An 8,688-nucleotide genomic window follows, 5' to 3' on the forward strand; every position below is an offset into this window, starting at 1 on the left:
ATAAGAGAGCCTATTGGGCCCTGGTGTGACTCAGTTGGTTGAGCGTCGGTACTCTGTACCAAAGGGTCACTGGTTGGATCCTGATGTTTCTCTCTAAAATCAGTTAAAAATCTTTTTTTTAAAAAGGAGAGCCTATTCTGAGCAGGTACTGTGCTAGGCGCCGGGGACACAATGTTGAGTAAGAGAAATATTGCTCTTATGGACCTCAGTCTATGGAGTGAGAAAGACAAAACAACCAATTATGCTATTAATACAGGGTGATAAATTTTAGCAAGTGAGGGGGGATATCATGGAATAATTTGAACAATCCAAACTTCTATCCTTGAAGATGAATTAATTGAACTGACAAGGTGTGAATGAAAGTTAACTAGAAGAGGGAGGAATCCTAGGCACATGCAAAAAGCCTCAATACTCCTTTGCTCCTCCCACCCCTCCTTTATTTAATATATAGATCAGCTCAATTGTCTACATTAAATTCTATTGTTATATTGGCTTATATATTTTTAATGAAAAAAACAAAACATTTTCATTTTTAAAAATGTTTTATTGATTTCAGAGAGGGAGATGGAGAGACAGAAACATCAATGATGAGAATCATGTATTAGCTGCCTCCTGTATGCCCCCTACTGGGGATTGAGTCTGCAACCCAGGCATATGCCCTTGACGGGAATTGAACCTGGGACCCTTCTGTCCACAGGACAACACTCTATCCACTGAGCCAAACCAGCTAGGGCCATGAAAATATTTTATATAATTATATAAAACAAAATTTAAAGATACCCCTAAACACCAAAATAAAACAAATGAACCAGTGTATCTAGTTTGTGACAAAATAACACAAAGATGAATGAACACCTAGTGACTTTTAAAACACAACAATTTGTACATGCCATTGCTATATTGGTGGTGGTGGTATCAAAATAGTTCTAAGCGTGTTATGTGTGTAATATGAGATAATACAAAGGAGTAATTATGTTGGTGTCAAAAACTGGGATTTTCAGAGGGAGTGAAGGAGGTACAGATAAAGATTGATTTCAATAAATAAAACCCTTGTAGTCTTGAATTTGAATTTGGGAATATCATGATAGATATATATTTTTAAAATATTTTTATTGTTTTCTAAGAGAGAGAGGAAGGGAGAGGGAGAGAGAAACATTGATGTGATAGTGAAACAATGGATTGGCTACTTCCTGCATGCCACCTACCAGGGATTGAGCCCATAACTCAGGCATGTGCCCTGACTAGAAATCTAACCAGCAATCTTTCGGTTCACAGAAAAACACGCAACCAACTAAGCCACAGTGGCCAGAGCATCATGATATATTTTATCTTTATTTTTTAAAATATATTTTATTGATTTTTTTTTTTTTATAGAGAGGGAGATAGTTAGAAACATCGATGAGTCATCGATCAGCTGCCTCTTGCACGCCCCCTACTGGGGATGTGCCCACAACCAAGGTACATGCCCTTGACTGGAATCGAACCCGGGACCCTTCAGTCCGCAGGCCGACGCTCTATCCACTGAGCCAAACCGTTTTCAGCTATATTTTATCTTTATAAAAAGAGAACACTGCCCAGCTGGTATGACTCAGTGGTTGAGCATTGATCTATGAACCAATAGGTCTGGTTTTGGGCTTGAACCCCAGAAGGGCTACAGGAGGCAGCTGATCAATGGTTTTCATCATTGATGTTTCTCTTTCTTCCTCTCCCTTCCTTTCTGAAATTAATACAAATATATTTAAAAATAAATAAAAAGCAAGTATTACTTAGTTTTGTCCACTAAACAGGTCAGAAACAAAGACCAACCTCATTGCAGAGTGTTCCTCAAGCTTGTGGACTTTAAGTATCATTTCCAAGGAAAGAACAGGGAACCTTGGGGAAATGACTGATTCTTGGTCTGGTACAGGAAATGTACAAAATAAACGTGGCACATCGTGATATACCAGAAAGTACAATAATTGTCAAAGACATTACCTACTAATGTAGTGTCAGTGTGGGCCAACAAAAGATCCCACCAGCAGCAAGGTGGACAATTTGGCCTCCTTTAAGGATGATTGCAAATCAAAACACACCAAATGTTTAAATCTATGCACTTAAAAAATTTTAAACTTTCTATTTATTGATTTGTGAGAAGGGGCAGAAAGAGAAACATCAATTTTGACCCAGCTGGTGTGGCTCAGTGGTTGAGTGTTGACCTATGATCCAGGAAGTCATGGTTCAATTCCTGGTCCGGGCACATGGCCTGGGTTGTGGGCTCGATTCCGTGTGGGATGTGCAGGAGGCAGCTGATCAATGATTTTCATTATTTATGTTTTTTTTTTCTCTCTCTCCCTTCCTCTCTATAATCAATAAGCATTTTTAAAAGGTAACATCAATTTTTTTGTTCATTGGTTGCTACTTCTATGTGCCCTGACAAGGCATTATACCTGCAACCTTGGTATATCAGGACAAAACTGCCAAGGCTCAGGTTAAAAAAAATAAATTTATAGAGTGGCTTTGTTTGCTAGGTGTCCTATAGGGCCCAGTGGTTAGTTTTTTATGTTAAAATAATGTCAAATAAACATAAAAGTTGCAGAAATAATGCATTGAGCTCCCATAAACCTTTTGCCCAACTGTTAACATTTCAGAGTCCTTTGAGTATCAGGTACACACATGGTATCTCATTAATCCTTAATACTTCAGAGTATTTTTCTTAAGTGCACTCTTCTCATAATCTCAGTGCAACCTCAAAAATCAGGATATTAATATCAGTCCGATATTACCATGTCATTCCTAAATATTATAGTTTCAATCAAGTATTTTAAAGTTTCAAAATCCATCCCATGATTATTATATTTTGTCATCTAATTCAATCTCCTTTAGTCTAGAATAATTCCTCATCTTTCCTTGTCTCTCATGACCTTAATACTTTGGAAGATTATAGGCTAGTTATTTTTAGAAAGCCCCTCAACTGATGTTTGGATAGTATTTCCTCATGATTTATGCATTTGGGACAGGAACCACAGAAGTGATGGTGTTCTCAGTGCATACATGTATCAGGAGGCATAAAATGTTTTCTTCCATCACTGATTATGCTAACCTGATTAAAATCGTTTGCTAGGTTTCTCCAGCATGATTTATTATGTTGTGCTTGTTATGGGAAAATACTTTGAAACTAATTTTCCTGTTACTCAATAAACCTTCAAGCACCAGATTTAATGTTCATGGATGAGCCAATTTTTGTTAGTTTCAACAAGAATTCTAGAGGAGGATGGCTGCTGGCATTGGTTTGGTCAAATGATGATAGGGTCCATGACTCTGAGATCCTCTTGGCCTTTTTCTCATGGTAGCAAAATAGCTGATATAGGGTGTAATTATACTGACTGAGTTAGGTGGTGGCAATATATGAGTTCTTTTGACATCAGAAAAGCTCAGCCCTGGCTGGTTTGGCTCAGTGGATAGAGTGTCAGCCTGTGGACTGAAGAGTCCTAGGTTCAATTCTGGTCAAGGGCACATGCCTGGGTTGTGGAATTGATCTGGGGCGTGCAGGAAGCAGCCAATCAATGATTCTTTCTTATTGTTGATGTTTCTCTCTCCCCCTCTCCCTTCCTCTCTGAAATAAATAAAAAACATTTTTTTTTTTTTAAAAAAAGCTCAAACTTGGCCGGGACCGGTTTGGCTCAATGGATAGAGCGTCAGCTTGGGGACTGAAGGGCCCCGGGTTCGATTCCGGTCAAGGGCATGTACCTTGGTTGCGGGCATATCCCCAGTAGGGGGTGTGCAAGAGGCAGCTGATCGATGACTCTCTCTCATCGATGTTTCTAACTCTCTCTCTCTCTCCTTTCCTCTCTGTACAAAAATCAGTAAAATATATTTAAAAAAAAAAAAAAAAAAAAGCTCAAACTTGTAGAGAATTTTTGAGTTTATTTGAGCCAAAACTGATGCCAGAGAGTAAGATCTAAAATGCTCTGCCAAAATAATAATAGTAATAATAATAATAATAATAATAATAATAAAAACATGCCGAAACCGGTTTGGCTCAGTGGATAGAGCATCAGCCTGCAAACTGAAAGGTCCCGGGTTTAATTCTGGTCAAGGGCATGTACCTGGGTTGCGGGCACATCCCCAGTAGGATGTGAGACACATCAGCTGATCGATGATTCTCTCTCATCGATGTTTCTAACTCTCTATCCCTCTCCTTTCCTCTCTGTAAAAAATCAATAAAAATATATTTAAAAAATAAATAAAATGCTCTGCAAAATAACAATTGGAAGTTTCCTTTATGCATTCAAAATTAAAGAAGGAACACAAGGAAGATTATATGAAAGTGTGAGAAAGCGCTGAAACCGGTTTGGCTCAGTGGTAGAGCATCGGTCTGTGGACTGAAAGGTGCCAGGTTCAATTCTGGTCAAGGGCATGTACATTGGTTGCGGGCATATCCCCAGTAGGGGATGTGCAAGAGGCAGCTGGTCGATGTTTCTCTCTCATCGACGTTTCTAACTCTCCCTCTCTCTTCCTCTCTGTAAAAAATCGATAAAATAGATATTAAAAAAAAAAAAGTGTGAGAAAGCAAGGTAGAGATTGGAATGCAGAATAGTTAAGATTGTGCTCCCTTGAGGATGGTTATACTTTAGAGGGACTGAAAGGGTGGTTCACATTAAAAGGGTTTTAAAAAGAGGCATTTCAAAGGTTGATCTAGATGCACAGAAATAAACCCTTTATTAAAAAGTTATATGCCTGGGATGTGACTACCCATCATTACCTGCACAGTTAGGAATTATGATCAGACCATCCTGTAAGGTTACTTTTCATAGAATTCTTTTAAATTTTATTTAAAAAAATATATTCTATTGATTTCAGAGAGAGGAAGAGGGAGATAGAAACACTGATGAGAAACATCAATCGACTGCCTCTTGCATGCCTCCACTGGGGATCAAACCCGAGACTGGGACATGTGTCCTGATCAGGAGTCGAACCGTGATCTCCTGGCGACACTGGCTGGGCCATAATAAAATTTTGTTGTTAATCATCCTTTGAGGATATTTTCCCCTTTTTTGGGGGGTGCGTAGGGGAGACACAGAGAGAAACCTCAATGTGAGACACATGAATTGGTTGCCTCCTGCACACGCCCCAGCTAGAGCCAGGAATCAAGCCTGCAACCGAAGAATGTGCCCTTGACTGAAATCAAGTCCTGGATCCTTCAGTCCGCAGACCAATGTTCTATCCACTGAGCCAAACCAACTAGGGCTATAATAAAATAAAAAAGTTTTAGCCGAAACCGGTTTGGCTCAGCGGATAGAGCGTCAGCCTGCGGACTGAAGAGTCCCGGGTTCGATTCTGGTCAAGGGCATGTACATTGGTTGCGGGCACATCCCCGGTAGTGGGTGTGCAGGAGGCAGCTGGTCGATGTTTCTCTCTCATTGATATTTCTAACTCTCTATCTCTCTCCCTCTCTGTGAAAAATCAATAAAATATATATTTTTTTAAAAATTTTAATTTTGGTATACTTCTTCCCAGTCTTTTATCTAGGTGTTTTCTTCAATTGTTAGGGCTTTTGACACATAGTAAGCACTCAATAAACATTTGGAGAAGCCTGCTAGCTAATGGTTACTACATAGCTCTGGTATAGAAACCTACTTACTTAACTGTGGGACTCTGGGAGTCACTTTTTTGAAAATACCCATTTATTTATTTTTCCCATCAATGACTTCTGTTCCCTGTCTATAAATTGAGGCTGGTAAATAATGCCCACCTCCTGAATCACATGGCAATTCTGTATTTAATTTTTTGAGGAACTGTTATGATAGAAAAATTTATTTTTTTGTGGAACTATATTCTTTTATTGCATAATTTATTTAGATGAACAGTTCATCAAAAATATTAAACACAGAATTACCATATAATCCAGCAATTTAACCCAGAAGAATTGAAAGCAGGGATTCAAAGAGGTATTTGCACACCATTCATAGCAACGTGATTCACAACAGCAAAAGGTGGAAGCAACCAAATGCCCATCAAGATGGATAAACACAATGTGGTCCATCCACACAATGGACTACTACTCAGCCTAAAAAGAAAGGCCGACTGGATGCCTGCTACAACATGGACAAACCCTGAGGACAAATACTGTAGGATCCCACTTTTATGAGGTGCCTAGAGTCAAATTTGTGGGCAAAAAAGGGGGAGGGGGATTCTACCGAAAGTGACCTTGCTGGGTGGTCTGATCATAAGTTGCTAACTGGGTCTTGGCTGGTGTTGCTAAGTGGTTAGAGCGTTGGCCCGCTAACCAAAGGGTCCAGAGTTTGATTCTATCAAGGTCACTTACCTGGGTTGCAGGTTCAATACCCATCCAGGTCAGGGCACTTGCTGCCTCTCTTACATCAATGTTTCTCTCTCTCACCTCCTCCCTCCTCCTCTTCCACACTCTTAAAAAAAAAAAAAAAATCAGCCGAAACCGGTTTGGCTCAGTGGATAGAGCGTCAGCCTGTGGACTGAAAGGTCCCAGGTTCGATTCCCGTCAAGGGCATGTACCTTGGTTGCGGGCACATCCCCATTAGGGGGTGTGCAAGAGGCAGCTGATCGATGATTCTCTCTCATCGATGTTTCTAACTCTCTATCCCTCTTTCTTCCTCTCTGTAAAAAATCAATAAAAAATATATTAAAAAACAAACAAACAATGAAACCCTGGCTGGTATGGCTCAGTGGATTGAGTGTCAGCCTGAGGATTGGAGGGTCCTGAGTTTGATTCTAGTCAAGGGCACATGCTGGGGTTGGGGGCTCGATCCCCAGTAGGGGGCATGCAGGAGGCAGCCGATCAATGATTCTCTCTCATCACTGATGATTATATCTCTATCTCCCTCGCCTTTCCTCTCTGAAATAAATAAAAATATATTTTTAAAAATTCAGTGGAGCCCAGCCAGGTGTGGCTCAGCAGTTAAGCATTGACTCAGGAATCAAGAAGTTGCCAGCTTGAACTCCAGTAGGGGGCGTGCAGGAGGCTGCTGATCAATGATTCTCTTATAACTGATGTTTCTCTCTCTCTCTCCCTCTCCCTTCCTTTCTGAAATCAACAAAAAAAATATATATTTTTAAATCAATGGAAAAATATTCTTGGGTATTAACAAAAATCTAACAAACTAAAATGCCAACTGGGCAGTTCATAGTGGGTAGCCACACACCTGACATAACTTCTTTACTAAATAGCTTATCTTTGCCTTCAGCAAGCTCTATTCATTGATCCTATTAACACATCTTTGAAATGCTCTTTCATTTATAAAAAAATATATTTTATTGATTTTTTTACAGAGAGGGAGATAGAAAGTTAGATGAGAAATATTGATCAGCTGCCTCCTGCACACACACCCCACCCCCCAACTGGGGGTGTGCTCACAATCAAGGTACATGTCCTTGACCGAAATTGAACCTGGGACCCCCCCCCCCCGCCCCCCCAGTGTGCTCACAACCAAGGACGTGCCCTTGACCGGAATCGAATCTGGGACCCCTCAGTCTTCAGGCTAATGATCTATCCACTGAGCCAAACCGGTTTTGGCTGAAATGCTTTCAGATCCCTCCTTCTAAAGCATAGGAGAACACGTGATCTTAACTATCCTGTAATTTGATCACCATCTTGCCTTTTCACACTTTCATATAATCTTCCTTAATCTCAAATGCATAAAAGAAATTGCAAACTGTTATTCTCCAAAGCATTTTTTTCAGTGTTGAAATTTTGCTTCCAGGTGTATCCTCTGATAATTTATCCTCAAATAAATGTTTTAAATTTGATTTTCGAGAGAGGAAGGAGAGAGAGAGGGAGACAGTGACATCAATGTGAGAGAAACATAGACCAGTTGCCTCCCAAACGCACCCTGACCAGGATAGAATACGGGTATGTAACCTTGATTGAGAATCGAACCCACCTTTTGGTGTACAGAACGATGCTCCAATGAACTGAGACATACCTGTCAGGGTTATCCCCAACTACATTATAATAAAAATTCCCTACATGTTTAGACATTCTTAGGTTAACAAATTCATGGAGACTGAAAATAGAATGGTGGGTGTCAGGGGATGGGGAAGGGAGGTGGGGAATGAGTGTTTAATGGGGACAGAGTTTCATTTTGGGAAGATGAGAAAGATCTGGAGATTGATGATGGTGATACTGGTACAACAAATGTGAGTACCGCATTAATGCCACTAAACTGTAGTAGCTCAGTTGGTTAGAGCATTATTGTCCCAATAAGCCAAGGTTGTGGGTTTGATCTCCAGTCAGGGCACATACAAAAATCAACCAATGAATGCATAAATAAGTGGAAAACAAATCGATCTCTCCCCCTCTCTTCCTTCCTCTCTCTAAAAATCAATAAAAAAATTTTTTGTGTAATGTTTATTTTACCATAAAAATAAAAAACTCTGAAGAACAGTGCCTAGCACAAAGCCAGCGTGCTGTGCTTATTAAATTATCGAAATTAGAGTAACTGAAATAGTATCACTGGACTCACCCTCCAAGGGGAGAGTCACATCAGTCTAAACACTGGCATGTGCCCAGGGCCTGGCCCGTCTGCGGCTTCACGAAGATTTGATCTTTGACTGCTTGAAACCCTTTCACGTGCCCGAGTGCTTCGCTGGTCCTCCTGAAGCTCCCACTCACCCTCTGCCTCTCCACAGCACACCCTGCCCAAACCCTGGGGAGCTGGGATCCGTGTAAATGGG

The sequence above is a fragment of the Pipistrellus hanaki genome (genome assembly GCF_964339955.1).
Source record: "Pipistrellus hanaki genome assembly, chromosome: 5".
NCBI classification, from domain to species: Eukaryota; Metazoa; Chordata; class Mammalia; order Chiroptera; family Vespertilionidae; genus Pipistrellus; species Pipistrellus hanaki.